This window comes from Ixodes scapularis, unplaced genomic scaffold, assembly GCF_016920785.2.
Source record: "Ixodes scapularis isolate PalLabHiFi unplaced genomic scaffold, ASM1692078v2 PGA_scaffold6__148_contigs__length_123643588, whole genome shotgun sequence".
NCBI classification, from domain to species: Eukaryota; Metazoa; Arthropoda; class Arachnida; order Ixodida; family Ixodidae; genus Ixodes; species Ixodes scapularis.
In genome coordinates, this window is record NW_024609881.1 from 9,734,858 (window position 1) to 9,753,238 (window position 18,381).

At 44.3% G+C, this 18,381-nt stretch overlaps 1 pseudogene; it reads right to left on the reverse strand.

The window, feature by feature from the left end:
- Positions 1–14,585: 14,585 nt before the first annotated feature.
- Positions 14,586–18,381, reverse strand: part of LOC115308664 — a 45,182-nt pseudogene continuing 41,386 nt past the window's right edge.

Sequence of the window (18,381 nt, forward strand, 5' to 3'; positions counted from 1 at the left end):
GGCCATGCCACTGAAAATCAAGAAAGTACACTTGGTGTTTTTTCGGATGCCTCAATACTATGTGCAAAGAGTAGGGCTGCGCAAATATTTGAATTATCAAATACTAGTTTGAAATACTATTGGATATTCATAGAAGTGTTGATTGCAACGGGCTAGCCCCCTTCAGTGCGCTTCTCCTCAAGCATTGATGCACTGCGGAGAAGCAATACCCGCGAAACTGATGCCGCAATCTCGCAACTCGCTTCGCCGCAGCACAGCTGCGCACTTATTCTCTGTTTCATACTTAGCGTGCAACACTGTCAAGGCCAATGTTGGTCAAGGCTACTGGCGTGAGCGCGTGGCATCATCTATGCTTTTGTTCGCGCGAGAATGCGTGCAAATGATCAACGAGATCAAGCCCCACGCTCGCGCCAGTAGCTTTGACAGCGTTGCACGGTAAGTATGAAACAAAGTATAGGTGAAAAACACACCTTCAAAGTGGAGGTATAAGAAACGTACGCACCTAGTGTAATAAAAAGAAAAGGAAAAAATACTGCAATGTTGATATTTATATTGCAGTAAAATCTTCAAAATTTAACTGACTTTTATGCAAGGGTGTATATTAGGGAGCAATGTTTCAAGAACCCGTGTTCATTTGTTGTGCTTGTTTTGTTTTAATTAAGAATTTAAGAAAATATTTTCATATAGGAGGAAAATTCATAAATCCGCTTATTTAGGTATGGTGGGGCTCCTTTGCAGCTTTAATTTTATGTCAAATGTGTCATTTACGTGCCATCATAATGTAGGCATTGGACTGTCTGAGGCCACAGTCTATAAATATAGCTAGATTAAATTTAACAGAGCCGCAAGTTCAGCTGAATTTTTGTTTAAGCATGGTGTCGCAGTAGTGAAAGGCATGGAGAAAGGTGCAGCAAACTATTCAATATTTGATTAAAAAAAAATATAAGGCCGAAACCGCTATTCACTTCAAATTTGCTTCGAACCCAACATCCATTATCTGCACACACCTAAGAGGACTTACCGGATTTATGCGAACAATGCTCACATCGATCGCATGAATAGGTAGTGCTACTCGTGGTCCGTAGGAGTAGATGTGTGTTCGCTTAGCTGCTCTGTGAACAGTAGCAAGTTGAATACGAGCAAGGGCAGTGTGAGACACATTCAACACAAAAGTGTCCGCTTGATGTCGAACTCGCGACAATTACCTCACCGTGATACAAACCCTACAATGTAGCCAAAATCATCTTTTTCACGTCAAACACAAACCGAAGATGCCGTCGGTACTCCTAATAGGTTAATTGAGACATCTGGAAAATTACCGGCGTATGATTGTTCAATAAATAAATATCTGTAGCAGCCAGGTCCCCCGCCTGTAGGTATACCTTAAATAGTCTCCCAACACTGCAACAACTGAAGTTTTTCCCACAGACTAAATTTTAAAGAGATCGTATAAAGTGTTTTGATATGAAAGCTCAAATGTTCCAAAAGTGGGAATCTCTACTCCAAAACCGGTTGTTCCCTGCTACTAGAGCTGCTCCAAATCGCCATTTGTCGGTTCCACCCCTGCTTTTGTTATGTTAAGCTCTGCACAATGTAAAAAAAAGGGGAAAAAAATGCCCTTGTCTTCTTGCTTTCACTTATATTCGGCCGTAATATCAGGACGTTTCATTTTGTTATGCTCCTGTTTTGGGTTGTCTTTACCTATTGAGGAAGGCACGTACTAAAACTCCTTAAAGGGAAACTTCAACGAAATTTGAAATATACTTGTGTTCAGAAATAGGCTGAGTACGATCCACAATATCTGTAAATGACAATCGCACGTTTGTATTTTGAGCCTGATGGCTGCATTTTTTTGTTATAAACAGCCCCCTCTCGCAAGCGCTCGGAGAGCAGCCAGCGGGGAGCATGTCACATCCGGCGCAATTGTGACGTAGTTTGTCTCGAGACGAGCAAAGCTGCAGCGAGGCTGACGTCGTCAGGATGCCCTAGCCGTTCCAGCCATTGAAGCGGTCGAAGCTTGTCAGCGATCGGACCACTGCAACTAACCGCAAAGCTGCTTTTGTGTGAATTTTGAGTGACTGGTTAATCTTCTATAATCTTGTAGAGGGAGAATACGACGTCTGGGACACAAAAAAAGAGTCCCGTTGAGTTGGGAGTCCTTCCCTTCCCTCATCTGTTTTGCTGGCCGTAGAGCTGTCAGGATGGCGTCAAGTTCAAAGCATGTATAGTTCTATACTCCGTTTCACCTTATGTTGTACCGCAGCGAAGGCTAGAAGCGCGAGCTCAAGGCGTTTGCAGCTGCCCTTAATGCGCGAGAGCTTGTGCCGACGAGATGTGCCCCGAGCAAGGAGCCCGTGCTTGTAGCCGTTCCTGCGGCACATCATAAGGTGAAACAGAGTATAGGCGAGACAGTTATCTTCACTACCTGTCAAGGTTCCTAGACGGGCATTACAAACGCGCTTTATGGGCGTGTGAAGCAGACGACAAGGACGTTGCTTGAACTGTTTGTTGTGCGTTTGTTTTGCACCTACATCCCTTATCCTCGCTATGTTATGTGCTTGAAGTTTGATTGGCCAGTACCATGAACCACGGTTTTGAAGTTGCGGTCCCATGTCCGTGACCATATTGAGAATGTTGTGCATTTTATTTAATTATCAATACTGCCAGCCCATTGGGGCCAAAGCAGAATGATACAAGTACAATTTACATTATTCGCTGAAAGAATACAACTGGTGTACACATCCTCCTTTTACACAATATAATGGTAAGCATCTACCTCCTGTGATCTGCGCTACAATATATTTTTCAATCAACGTATGTGCAGCTTTGAAGCCACAAAAATAGGGTTCATACTCTTTTCTGTTTTAGTGTCTTAGATGATCCATGACTTTGAATATATTTGGCAAATACAGGACACTCCTAAGAGAACACATTGGAAAAGACGACAACGAAGATCTGCAGAAAAACGCCTGACGGCGGCAGCGGTGCAGTGTTTGCATAAGCGATCCCGTCAACCGCACCACATTCCGAGGCATCGCCTTCACGTGCTCTGGCAGCGAGAGGAAGCGGGTGGGGAAGAGAGCCGTCGCCAAATAAAGCACTCCACAAGGGGCGGTTTGTGGCGCGGCCGTCGGTGTGTCTAATGCAAATGAAGAGCGTCCTGTATTCTCTTAGTAAAGTATTTCTATTTGGTATGCATGAGTTTGAACGGCACGTGACCATAGAAAGAGAGTGAGCACGCCTGAAACCAGCAAATTCTCAACCGGCAGTTTTCAGGCGGAAAGAATATGAATTTCGAGCAGCAAATTGTGTCCTGGGTTGATTGATTGGGGGTTTATGGCACATCAGCAACTAAGGCTATATTGCGCCAAGCTTAGACTATTGCAATTCGGGTTTAAGAAGAAAGAGCTATAGTAGCGAAATATATAATAAAACCATGAACATGAATGTGTATAAGTGTAAACAATATGACAAAGAATTTAGGAGTAAAAATCACAGTCGATGTAGAAGGCCGATATCTGTGAGGAAATTAAAAACACAACTGTATGGAATGAGCGGTTCGTCACCTAGTAGTAGGGCGAGGTGTAGTGGAATGTGTTCTTTATAAAGCAGTGAGAAGTGTTTATACCGGCATTGGTCATACTTAGGGCATTCAATGAGTATGTGCATAATACTTAGAGGTAGGTTACAGTGCACACATTCAGGGGCATCCTCTCCGCTCAAGAGGTGTCCATGTGTGAGATGAGTATGACCGATTCGTAACCTACAGATTATGACTTCATAAAAGCGCTCCCGATGTCGGGCACTCTCCCACTCGCCTAGAAAAGGTTTAATTGCGTGTAGTTTGTTGCTGGTTTCGCTGTTCCACTGCAGCTGCCACTTTGCTTTGATGCAACGTTTCAGAGAGTTGTGGTAATCTTTGTAGGGTATTTGGTGCGTGTCGATTTCTTTATCATTAGCAGAGCTGGCTGCAAAATCAGCTGCTTCATTTCCAGGAATGCCAACATGGCTAGGAATCCAGCATAAGACTATGTCAAGATTTTTCTTAGCAGCCAGGATAATCTTGTGCTTTAACTCAGAAACCAGTGGGTTTTTTACACGGTTCATTGATGCGACAGCCTTCAGAGAGCTTAAAGAGTCTGTGTAGATTACAGCGTGAGAAAGTCGTTTTTTCATTATGTAATCAACAGCCAGCAGCAAACCATAAAGCTCTGCTGTTAGTATAGAGGCTTTTGGATTTATTCTCTTCACCTGATTTATTGATGGTCCCACCATAGCACAGCCTACTACCAAGTCTTTTTTTGTCCCGTCTGTATAAAAACTGGCATACTCGTGATATTTGGTCTGAAGCTCCAAGTCCTGCCTTATGACTTCCTGTGGAACATTCTTTTTGTTATAATTGGTCAGTGTAAGGTCGCAATGTATGTGGCAGTTGTTCCATGGAGCTATATCTGGTGGGTACTGGACTAGCTGAGGCCTTGCATCAATCCCAACAGATTGTGCTGCAGTATTATTCCTCATAGAGAGAGGCGGAACTATGGAAGGTTTGTTTTCAAATGTACGTTGGAACTTGATAGTCTCAATATTATCTCGAACGGGGTGCTTCGCGACAGAGCGCACCCTGACAGAGTACATAAAACCCAGGGAAAACCTCCTATACTCAAGGGACAGTTCGTTTGCTTCCGCGTAAAGGCTAAGCACTGGGGAGGTGCGAAATACTCCTGTAGCCAATCGCAGTCCCTGATGATGAATAGGATCTAACATCTTTAGAACTGATGCCCGAGCAGAGTTATAGACAATACAACCATAATCAAGCTGAGAGCGAATGACTGAGCGATAGATATGCAACAGACATAGTCGGTCGGAGCCCCATGATACATGTGACAAGACCTTAAGGATGTTCAGAGATTTAAGACACTTGAGTTTTAAGCTCTTAATGTGTGAAACGGAAGTCAACTTGGAATCAAACACAAGGCCCAAAAACTTGTGTTCATTTTTTACAACAATAGGAGAGCCATACATGTTCAAAGACGGTTCCTGAAGAGCACCACGTCGATGAGAAAAGCTGACAGAAGCTGTTTTTTCGGGAAAAAATTTAAAACCATTTGTATCGGCCCATCTGACCAAATTATTGACCGCAAGTTGGACGCGACGTTCACAAATTGAGGAATTACAGGATGAAACGGAGATCTGAAGATCATCAACATATAAAGAATACTGTACCGAAGGAGGAATTGCACGGCCGATGGAATTAAGTTTGACGATAAAAAGAGTGACACTGAGCACACCCCCCTGAGGGACTCCATTCTCCTGTAAAAACTCCCTAGAGAGAGTTTTTCCCAGCCTCACGCGGAACGTACGGTGCTGCAGGTAACTCTGCATGGCACTCAACATTCGGCCACGGAAACCAAGATCGAACAAATCCTGCAGTATGCCGTAACGCCAGACCGTGTCGTATGCCTTCTCCAAATCAAAGAAGACGGAGAGACACTGTTGCCTGTTGACAAACGCCTCACGTACGAAGGTCTCAAAGCGGACGAGATGATCAACAGTGGACCGTGCTGAACGAAAACCACACTGGAACTTATCAAGGCAGTTGTTTCGTTCTAGGAAAAACATCAGTCTCTTGTTGATCATCCTTTCTAGTGTCTTGGAAAGACAGCTAGTTAGAGCTATTGGCCTGAAGCTAGATGCACAAGAGGGATCTTTTCCGGGCTTCAGCACTGGTACAACGATAGCAATCTTCCAATAGGATGGAAAGTGGCCCTCGAGCCAAACTCTATTAAAAAGGTACAAAATTAGCTCCATAGTGGATGGATGAAGATGCTCAAGCATTTTATAATGAATACCATCTGGTCCAGGGGCAGTTTGTTTGGGATAAAGAAGTGCCATTTGAAGTTCATATAATGTAAATAGAGTATTATAGGGTTCGTGCGTGCCACCTGATGTGTTAACAGCTTTGTTTTCTGCATTTATCTTGTGTCGCTGAAACGTCTGAGTATAATGTTGGGAACTGGAGACATACTCGAAATGCTCGCCGAGGATGTTGGCCTGTTCCTCAAGACTTGCAGGACACACTCCATTTCGACTCAGGAGTGGGACAGTGAATGCCCGGTAAGAGCCGTCAATTTTATGTACGCAATCCCAGACTTCCTTCGCAGGTATAGTGCTGTTAATTGAGGAAGCGTACCCTCTAAAACTTTTTTTTCTTTGCTTGTCTTCGAATCCACCTCGCCTGGGCCCTTTTTCTTTTAAATTCAATTAGATTGTTTGCTGTGGGGTAGCGCCTAAAAATACCCCAAGCTCGATTTTGTTCTTTTTTGGCCAAACGGCAATCTTTATAATTATAATGCAATTAAATGCAAAGGTGCAAGCGAGCTGGACAAGAATGACGAAAGTAATCCCTGGAGAAGGGGAACAAGAGGGACAAAGGACAAACATAAATCTCCAAACACAGCTAGGTGACTGGTGAGCGACCGAAAAAATCCGCCTGGTCCGGGTATCGAACCCGGAACCTCTCCATTACAAGTGGAGCGCTCTGCCAACTGAGCTAACCAGGGGTTAGACGTCAGTAGAGCAAACGGGTTTTATCAGCCGCCACCAGTCGAACACCAACAAGGGTGAAGCTTGCAATTTAAGGTTATAATTATAATGCAATTAAATGCAAAGGTGCAAGCGAGCTGGACAAGAATGACGAAAGTAATCCCTGGAGAAGGGGAACAAGAGGGACAAAGGACAAACATAAATCGCCAACCAACAGCTAGGTGACTGGTGAGCGACCGAAAAAATCCGCCTGGTCCGGGTATCGAACCCGGGACCTCTCCATTACAAGTGGAGCGCTCTACCAACTGAGCTAACCAGGGGTTAGACGTCAGTAGAGCAAACGGGTTTTATCAGCTGCCACCAGTCGAACACCAACAAGGGTGAAGCTTGCAATTTAAGGTTATAATTATAATGCAATTAAATGCAAAGGTGCAAGCGAGCTGGACAAGAATGACGAAAGTAATCCCTGGAGAAGGGGAACAAGAGGGACAAAGGGCAAACATAATTATAATTGCATTATAATTATAACCTTAAATTGCAAGCTTCACCCTTGTTGGTGTTCGACTGGTGGCGGCTGATAAAACCCGTTTGCTCTACTGACGTCTAACCCCTGGTTAGCTCAGTTGGTAGAGCGCTCCACTTGTAATGGAGAGGTCCCGGGTTCGATACCCGGACCAGGCGGATTTTTTCGGTCGCTCACAAGTCACCTACCTGTGTTTGGAGATTTATGTTTGTCCTTTGTCCCTCTTGTTCCCCTTCTCCAGGGATTACTTTCGGCAATCTTTGTTCCACCAGGGCTTAGGTCTTTTGGGTAGATGCGAGGACGTCATGGGGATGGAAAGAATGGCAGCCTGTAAAATGTGGTGAGTGATATGTTCAGTAGCTCTATCGATATCGAGATCGTCCAGTGATGCGTATGCCAAAAGAGACGATTCTTTGAAAGTTGACCAGTCGGCGTTTTCAAATTTCCATCAAGGAGAGCGCGTAGGGACTGTCATGGGAAGATGGTTAAATTCTAAAATGATGGGAAAGTGGTCACTTCCGTGAGGATTCGGAATGACCTTCCATGAAAACAATGGGAATAATGATGGGTGACAAAAAGATAGGTCAATGGAAGTGAAAGTGTGAGTTGTTGAAAGAATATGTGGCTTCATCTGTGTTAACTAGGCAGAGTCCCGAGGAAAGAAGAAAGCGTTCAATGAGAGCCCCTCTGGGATCTCGTCTGCCACTCCCCCACAAAGGATTGTGTGCATTAAAATCTCCCAAAAGCAGAAAAGGTGGTGGGAGCTGGCTAACAAGGTCTTCAAGCTCTTCAATCTTTAGCTGATAACTGGGGGGTATATATAAGGAACATACTGTAATTAAACGATCTAACAAAATGCGGGCTGCCACAGCCTCCAGCGAAGTCTGCAGAGTCACTTCGCTACATGGGGTTGAGCGTTGCACTACAACTGCAACGCCTCCTGATGAATGAACGGCTTGTAACCGGTCCTTGCGAAACACCTGGAAGTACTTTAATATATTAGTGTGGCTCGCTTTTAAATGTGTTTCCTGCAAGCAAAATGCAATGGGGCCGTGATCGCCAAGTAGCTGGCTCACATCATCATAGTTAGGAACGAGGCCTCTACAGTTCCACTGAAGAAAAACGGACATTGATATTTTAAAAGGAAGTCAGAATATATATACATATATATATATATACCAGAGAAAGCTAGAACATAAATTTCCGGGGCTTTTGGTGCCTCAACACGTGGGACTGTTTTTTTCTTAGAAGTGTCCTTTGGTCGTCCTATAACCTCAGAGGAGACCAGTGGAGGAGACTCTGTTTCAGGGAGAGACTGGTCGTCTTCAGAGAGCGGTAGGCTCTCGTCCATTTTTTCATCCGGCGACAGCGTTGGGCCCTTGGGCGGAGGAGGTTGTTCTGTCCGCCTGGGCTTCAAGTGGCTGCAGGAAGCACGAGGAGAGAGCCCTCGACCCCTGCCAGAAGGGCCAGCTAGGGCCGCTGATGGCACCTCTGGTACCTAGGAGGGAGTGGTACCCTCCTTGGAGGGTACAGCACCCTTAGAACATGAAGGTGACTGAGTGTGCGTCACCTTCAGAGGTTCGGAAGGGGACCCCTGTGGAGAGGACAGGTCTTCCGAAGAAGTCTGTGTCTCCACAGATGCCGTAGACAGTGCGGGTCCCCTCAACACTGCCTGGGCATAAGAACCCCTTGCCTGGAAGGCAAGCTGTTCTTTGGCTGCTTGATAGCTAAGGTTATGTTTTACTTTAAAAGTCAGGACATCTTTTTCCTCTTTCCATTTTGGACAGGAGCGAGAAAAAGCAGGGTGAGCTCCACTACAGTTCACACATTTGACTTCATTTTCGCAGATGTCTGCTACATGGTCAGTACCACCGCACTTTCCACATGTTTCTCGGCCGCGGCAGTTTCGGGAACCATGTCCGAAATGTTGGCAGCGGAAACACCGCTGAGGATTTGGGATGAAAGGGCGGACTCTACAGTTCAAGTACCCTGCCTTCACAGTGGATGGAAGAGTATGGAGCTCAAATGTGAGTATCAGATGGCGGGTCGGTTTTTCTTGTCCGTCACGTTTTAAGGTGATTCGTCGAACAGCAACGACAGCACTCTTGCGCAGACCTTCAAGGATCTCGTCTTCGCTGCATTCGAGAAGGTCATCTTCTGAGATGACACCGCGAACAGTATTCAGGGTACGGTGGGGGGTGACAGTAACTGGGTAGTCTCCCAGGCTTGTCATCTTCAAGAGTGCTGTGCTTTGTGGCTTATTTTCTACCTCAACAAGGAGGTCTCCAGCAAGCTTCTTTGCCTTATAACATTTTCCAACCACTTGTTCTAAATGCTTTGCAATGACAAAAGGAGAAACTTTTGACAGATGCACAGCGTCACTTGTAGAGTGAAGTACAAGAAATCGAGGATATTTTTCAGGTTCATTAGCTTTTTCAAAAGTAGGGGGAGCGGGGCGAACCCTTTTCGGGGGTCGCTCTGCTCGGGGTTGAGAAGAGAGGGGCGCCATAAAAAGGCAAAGGGTTTTCGGAATCTGTGGCGCGCCGCCCACCACGGAGCCCAACGAGGGAATAGGTAACACCCCATAACAAATATGGCTTTGCTGGAAGCATTACTCTATTAGCGCTACCCAGAAACTATAACCAAGTGTGGATCTGGACGAGAGTATCTGTCACCACCCAAGGTTAGCCCTTGCCGTCAAAGGAGTTGAAAAGGAAAGAAGAGAAATGAGAAGAGTGAAAAGAAGGAGAAGACAAAGATGAAAGAAAGAAGGGGATAGTAGAAGTGGCGACTAGACTGAATCATCCTGGCCGGGCCTTACCAGGACTCCCGTCTATGAGAAGCGGGGGCCGAAGTGGTGTATTGCCTCGCCCGGGGGGCCCCGAAGGGTCCAAACCTGCCCCGGGCTCGGCTCAACCACCAGGATTCCCTTTTCCCCAGACACGGGAAAGCCACGCACAGCCATACGTGGGCGGGCGAACCCGCATGGCTCGGGGTCCGTGGAGACGCCACTCTCCAAACACCTGCTTTCACAGGTGCCCCCTGCGGGGGTGTCCTGGGTACTGGGGCTCTCATAGGTCATGTTCAAATAAAAACCTTGACGAGCATAAATACCGTCGGTGACCCTTTAAGCTACAAGAAAATGAACAAGGAACACTGCAACTTGTACGACGACATCCAATATATGCATTTTGGTGAAGAGAGCCAGGAGTCACAACTACAGCACCCAGGAGCAAGTGCCTGGTGCAACAAAATATTTCGGTCACGTAAATGCTAGATAGGGATAGTCTGTAACAAGCGACTGTCGTTTAACAGTATGCAATTACAAAGATGCCCGTGGTGAGGACTATCAGCTCAATAAAATCGGTTCAAAGTTCCTCTAGTCTCCCATGTCTTTTTTCATACCATTTGAGAAGGCAGCGTGATGCTTTCACACGCATTAAACAGCACAAACATGATGTCACCTCCTACGTAAACCTGCTGGAGGACAGGAATTGGGCTACGGTCAGAACAGACATCAGGAGCCACCACTTTAACTTATGCGCTGCGATACGGACTTCCACTTGGTAGTCAATTTATTGGCGACAAAACTGCTACAGTGGGATCCAGGCATCAAGCAGGATGGCAGAGTGGGAACATTCTAAAGAGCTGCTCTGTCCGCAGCACATAGGCTTCAGCGAAGATATGCAATGGAAGAAAAAAAAAACACTGCGGGAGCTCGACTGTCAATCTTTATTCCTGAGCAAGAGTGAAACGGAAGATTGATTACATATTTATCATCTCCAGATATAGTTCGAGACAAACAACATAAAAGTAAAAAAAAAAATTGCCGCGATAAAGATGTGCTTGCAAATTAATTAAACAATGCAAAAATATTCACACATTGAGCAATGATTCAAAGGATACAGTAAACAAGGCAAATTCATGGTCGAGTTTGTATTCATTGACACTTAAGCAGGGGACACATAAGCGATGAAAACGGACGGCGCGCAGCAGTATCATAGCAACCGGTGCTGGTGTCCCTACGTCGCCTCCCCACAACGCGGCAGCGGCGCTTGGATCTGGTCGATACGGATAAAGCCGTGCGGTGCGCCTGTGACGAGCTTAGTGGCGCCCAGTTTCATTGCTCATGTGTTCCATGCTTTAGCTTCACCAACCCTTTTCATTCTTTTAAAAATATGTAAGAATGTTAGCCATCAGAGAAGCAGAAAAACAAACTATTCTGTGTTACACAAGCAAAAGGAACTTTTTAGCAAACAATGACACCTACGGTTCGAAAATTCTGATGGAGACAGCCAGGCAACACGGAAACAACTGCCGGGAAGATGGACACGGAGCGAGAGAATATTGGGAACACATTACACAAAGGAAAGCGATATCTGAAAGCAGGTGTCGTATAAATACATGACTGTGAAGTTGCCAAGACAAAGAGAGAAGGCAAAAGCAGTGAGTATGAGCATGTTAGTCGGTTCCAAAGTTTCCACAACTTTCGTCAATGCAGCTCCGATGGGGCAATACACTATCCAAAATGGGTACAGTGCCAATTTATTGGGACCGGACATTTCATCAAACGGCGTATCGTCTATTGCCGTTTCATTGAAGCCGTTTCACTGAACGCCGTTTCATCGAACACCGTTTCATCGAACGCCGTTTTATTGAACACCGTCTTATCGAACGCCAGGGTGGCATTCCCGCTTCCTGAAGCTGGTCGGAGGTGCCCATCCCGGGTTCTGGAAGTTTTTGACTTGCATCGCCGCAGAACGTCAACTGACGGAAGACAAGCTGGAGGTGATGCTAAGGTCCCAAGAGCCTCCTCACCAGAAGAAGGCCATAGCGGCATGAAATGAGAAGGTCCGCCTTTTTTATGAGAACCGACGGAGCATGGCTGTTGAAGACTTTTTAAAAGCAATTGCTCATCATTTGAAACGGTGAATGGCTGTTGCACAAACACATGAACCCCCGAAAGTTTTCAAATAAAATTTGAAGTGACGTACTTTTGACTTCGTTGAGTATTAAAACTAAAAAAACAATGTTTCGTTGTAGTTTCATAAATAGCACTTCAGCTTTAGCTACTGCAAGCTTCAGGCAGTAAAAGAGTATCAATAGAAAGACATGAGAGGCTAGGAGGCTCACATGGCTAAAGTTGTTGCACCTGCGCAAAACCTAAGTCGCCTTCTGGCCTCCATGAGTTGGAGTGCGCTCTTACCGGGAGTGTGACTTTTATTTCTTTGTTACAATACCCTCAAGGCCCATCTGGTAATATAGAGGGGGTGAACAGATAAGCACAATATGCGAAACAAACAAAAATCGGTACACATATCCTCTGGGTTACTTGCATCAAAATAAATTGTAACAGCTACAAGTTTGGATATTAAGAAAACCTGACGATGAAATGGGTGAATGACACGAAAATGCACTCGATTCATGCATAAAAGAGCATCTTTCACACTTTTTATGTAAGATACATTCAATGAAACGGCTGTCAGCGATTCAATGAAACGGCAATTTTTTCGATGAAACGGCGTTGGATGAAATGTTTGGGAACCCCAATTTATTGCAAAACCTGCTGGGCAGTGCAAGGGATTCAACTAGCAACTTCCCAACCTGTAGCAGGAAGTGTTCAGTGTACACACACACTCGGCAATTATAGTTCCCCACCGAGGTAACTGCTAAAATGAGGTCTTAGCACTGTACAGGAGGTCAAAATGAAAATCTTGGGAAAAGTTACTTCATACTACTTAAGGCCCATTCACACACTTGCGCTTGACTACGACCGACTGAGACAAGACCGGTTTTCAAGCCTCTTGCGACTGCTTACGACCGGCTGCACAGCAGTGCAGAAAGCTGTAAACCCTCCCAAAAGGCTTAAAAACAGGTTTCTCCGGTCGTAAGCACTCACAAGTGTGCGGACCAGCTGTTACTTCAGTACCATAATCTGCAGCAGCTAAAAGAAACAAGAATGTTAAAGTTGAAACTGCCAACCTTTTTGTTTTTCAATTGTCAAGATTGAATTGCGGTCATATATTACCGTTTGGCACAATTATATCTTCCTTCCACATAGATAAGAGTAGAATCAAAAGAAAACAATGAAGACATTTTTAAAAGCATATTAAACCTCGCCTCAATAAGCATACATCGAGCAAGTTCAAGGGAGTTTGGAACAAGAGCTAGAGTATGACCCAGTGCACATTCAGGTGCAGAACACAGAGTAGATGCTCTGAAATGCATTAAGAAATGTCTCCTGTTCATTCACCCAGCCTCTAGATCACAAACGGAGAAGAATCATTTCCTAAGCACCAATACATTTGTGTGATGACAAATGATGACTTTCGGACAAAAGGAGGAAGAGCAATGACAAACAGTCTGGCTGTATGGCCAACCAAGCTGGAATTATGATCTAAGCTTCTCGGATATTGCTGGCATTTGAAAGGCCTACCCGCTGCAGGCTTTATGCAAATTCCCTTAGGGTTTGTTAGCATGTGCCTGATGAGGCAAAACCGATCAGAAAATGGCCTGGAACGCTGCTGGAGTTTGTAAGGTTTATTACACAAAAGCGCTTCAGTGCGGTGAGCTTCACTATTAAGCTCAGCAAGGGCCTTGGGACCTATCTTTCACTCAGGTATATGCATACTTTGATTGAAAAGGCATGAAGTTTTGTATGAGCTACTCAATGATTACACACGGTGCAGGCTCAACTTACGGGTCAACCGCAAGGCATTCCGCACATGTCATTTGGTTCTGGCGAATAAACTCCCATACCAAGCAAAGCTTTTGGGGCATTGTTTGCCCTTGTAAGGTTTTCAAGAGGGAACGAGGGCCTTTAAAGTTTTATTTTTCATTTATCGTGCTGAAATTTAGTATACTGATGTATTTTTCAGTGGTGATTTCAAATGTGCAATTAGTTTTCAGACAGCTTTTCCAGATCCTGAGTTATCAATAAATAAGTCATTTTAATTAGGTCCTCTTTACGGGCCGTTAGTGACTAGTTAAGACAGACTAATTAAATAAAATTATTTTATGACATATAAAGCAACAAAAATAGCATCACTCCACAAAGCATGTCTTGGTGAATGCAATTCTATAAAAATTTCTGATATATTGTGAAGAATTTTATGCTAACTACCCACAAGGGCCTAAATAAAACTAAAATTTATTGATAAGTCAGGATCTAGTAAAACTATCTTTAAGACTAGTTGCATAATTAAAATCACCACTAAGAAATACATCAATTTACAGTACACTAAATTTTAACATGACAAATGAAAAATAAAAAAAAAAGTTGACTGAATATATTTACTCGTTTCCCTTTAAACACTGTTTTCGATAATGGCGGATCAGACTGGTATTATGAGAAAAGGCTTGTGGGCACAGCTTACACTTAAATGGCTTTTCACCTGTGTGTTAGATTATGGCTTCGCAGAGAGGAATTAAAAGCAAAGGCTCGAGGGCACTGTAGGCACTTAAATGGCTTTTCACCAGTGTGTGTTCGATTATGGCTTCGCAGATTGGAACTCGAAGCAAAGGCTTGGGGGCACTTCTTGCACTTAAATGGCTTTTCACCAGTGTGCCTTCGATTATGCAATTGCAGATGACAATTTTGAGAAAAGGCTTGGGGGCATTGCTTGCACTTAAATGGCTTTTCACCAGTGTGTGTTCGATTATGGCTTCGCAGATTGGAACTCGAAGCAAAGGCTTGGAGGCACTGCTTGCACTTGAACGGCTTTTCACCAGTATGCGTTCGATTATGAATTCTCAGAGCCGAATTATCAGCAAAGGCTTGGGGGCACTGCTTGCACTTAAATGGCTTTTCACCAGTGTGTGTTCGATTATGGCTTCGCAGATGGGAACTTGAAGCAAAGGCTTGGAGGCACTGCTGGCACTTGAACGGCTTTTCACCGGTATGCGTTTGATTATGAATTCTCAGAGCCGAATTATCAGCAAAGGCTTGGGGGCACTGCTTGCACTTAAATGGCTTTTCACCAGTGTGCCTTCGATTATGCAATTGCAGATGACAATTTTGAGAAAAGGCTTGGGGGCATTGCTTGCACTTAAATGGCTTTTCACCAGTGTGTGTTCGATTATGGGTTCGCAGATCGGAATTTAGAGCAAAGGCTTTGGGGCATTGCGTGCACTTAAAAGGCTTTTCCCCAGTGTGCAGATGATTATGGTAGGTCAGAAGGGAATTACAAACAAACTCTTTGGGGCAAAGCTTGCACTTAAATGGCTTTTCACCTGTGTGTGTTCGATTGTGGTAGGTCAGACTTTTATTCTGAGCATAGGATTTAGGGCATTGCATGCACTTAAATCGCTTTTCACCAGTGTGTATTTGATCATGACAATTCAGAAGGGAATCATAAGCAAAATCTTGGGGGCAAAGCTTGCACTTAAATGATTTTTCACTCTTGTGCTTTTGAGTTTTGCCAAGCACTTGGGACTTAGAACCTGAAAGGGGAAGATGCTGGCACTTGGATTGTTCATCACCATGGGCCGCCAGGTGGCTCACAATTCCACACTGATCTTTAGTGACATAGGTGCAGGAACAACATCTGAACCAGATGTCCTCGGTGACTTTCAGTGGGCAGCTGGTCTCCCCCAACAATGTGGCTCCATCACCTAAAAGAAAACACTATGTATTGACCCACAAAAGCCCAAACAAAATAGTCAATTAGTTTGGCAAATGAGTAGTCATTAATGCCGTTCTGCCGCAGCTGTACAGTTTAATATTTCGCTGCGCTTTGGAATTCGGTTCACGGAAGCACTCAAATGCGACTGGTATTATTAAAGGGCCACTGAAAAAAGTTTCTTTAAACAGCCTGGTCGGGGCATGCTGTCAAGAAATGAATTTTATGCAATAAACAAAATTTTTAAAGCAATATTGATGGCGCGAGATTTTTTTTAAATTTTGCGCGCAAAGTCCATGACGTCACAAAATGGTCATACACTCTTTCCACCTGAACGAGATAGTCGTACTTTCTCCACCTTAACGTGATGGCCAAGCCGATCCACCTCTTCTTCGAGCGCACAAAATGCCGAGAAAACAAGTGGAAAGGAGGTGACTACCGAATAAATCGCGTCAACGTCGCTCTAAACCCATCAATATTGCTCTAATTTTTTTGCATAAAATTTATTTTTTGATGCACATGTTCCAACCAGACTGTTTAATCTAAAAAATAAATTTTCTTTTCAGTGTCCCTTTAGGAAATGAAAAGTGAAAACCCAGAAAAAATTGTATACCCTTTTTATTTTTATTTCTAAATCACACTTTACACATCTCGCTTTGGAAAGTAGTCCTGTCTTCTCAGAATTTTCTCTTTTTTGTCACAAGAAAATCCTCGTCTTGAAAAGTGAAAATCTGGATCTGTATGCGCCTTGGGGGGCTGGATACCTCATTATTCAGAGTGCAACAGAAACAATACTTCTAGAGATTTTTAAATATGACATTCTTTAATTTACCAATGACTTTGATTATGGCAGGTCTGACCGAAAGTCTTCTTTGAAGTTACCATTAAAAGAATTTCTACATGTGATGCAGTCATGTCTCACTAATATGGATGCAACGCTATATAGACAAGTTTGAGGGACCAATTCTTCCCCATGCAATTCCGCCTTCTGGATATTAAAACCCACAGTCCAGACTATGGACAGCTAGTTTTGGGAACAAACTGCATAAATACATGCAGGTTTGTCTCATTACGGACACAAGAGGGTCCTCTAATAAAAAAAAGAGCTTAGTTAAGACCTTGAGCTAGAGTTCACCGAGAGTTTCACTACTGTTGGCTGTTGGTTGCGCTTCCTTCGAAAGGCATAAGACCTTCGCACCGAACAATCGTTCAATTTATCTGGGCTTTCCAGCCAAACGCCTAACCTGTACCTCTCTCTTTATGTTACGACATTCTTCAGGTTTGTCATTGTGGCTGCTTTTCTAGCTTGTCTGGCCTCTTTAGTCTATGCACATTTATGGGCAGCCACATTTTGGTTGAACATCAGTCTGGTAACTATGGGCACACCTTGGCAAGGGAATAAATTCGAGAGGGAGCACTTAGCTGGCTCAGGCCACTGAAGGAGTTTTAAGAAGAAACGTATACAGGGCAGCACAAACACAGACAGGGCTAGATTTGAAGATGCAGATCAAATATGCGCTATATGTAAAGAGGAGGGAAACATTTGAACTTGTGATTCTGAAATGTAAGGAGCTTAGTGTTGTTCTTCCTAAAGTGGCGACAAAGATACCGGGTGCCCTGAGTTTCGCTGGAGAAGATGGAAGTGTGGATTACAGTAAAGTATATGCAACAAATAGGTTAGAGTGCTGGTTCAAATTATCTGGAGAAAACTGAATGAAGAACTAAGTAGCACAGCTGGGGGACAGGAGGAAAATCTGGACTCCCTCCCTCATGTCTCTGGAGCAGTTTCAAATCTGTGCCCCAGTGGGTCTCGTTTTGGGGCGATGCCAACAGAAAATTGGCGACTCTGTCGACGGGATGATAAGGAGGGTGTGTTTTTTAAATGTTTTTTGGCTAGGTTGCACAAACTAATGCCCATTATAAAAGGTACAGCTATTAATATTCATTCTTGCATGCGTCCGGATTTTGACCAAAATTGTAAACATGGTATTCTTATATAAATAAACAAAGGAAAAATTTCCTGGACCTAAGAGTACTCTGGCTCGACTGCACTTTTTGTATGTTTCAATGAGTAAGAATCAGCAGCGTGTCTGAAGTTTTTCTTTATGTAGAATCAGAAAGGGTATGTCAAAACGATACACCGTGGATCGATGAGTGTACCTAGATCATATTGTCACGGGTGGTGACCAAAAAAAACAGGAAATAAACAGAAAGAAATAAACGTTTAATGTGGCGAACTTGTGCCAAAAGTAAAAGGGTACAAAAATAATAACAGAGCGTCGCTGGCGTCGAAGTTGGCGTAACAGCAGAGTCGAACGCTGGGGCGAAACTGACTCCGCTCGCCTTGCAGAATCCCTTATGTACCCTCGTGGGTTTCTGGATCGTTCGACGTAGAAGGTTCGGTGCGTAGAACATTCTAACCTCGAATCAGCAAGACGGTTCTCGAATTCACCAGAACATCAAATTACACTGTCAACAAAAATGTGTAGCCGCGGCCAGGAATCGAACCCTGGTCTTCTGCGTGGAAGGCAAGCGCGATAACCGTTAGGCCATGCGCGCACTGCCTACTTGGGCAGCTGCGCGTGCGGCATTACTCCCCCCTTTAAAAAGTGCCTCGTCCCGATGCAGCAGAAAACGAAAACACAGATCCACAGCAAAAGGAAAGCAGACTCGCGAGTCGCACTTAACCGTTCA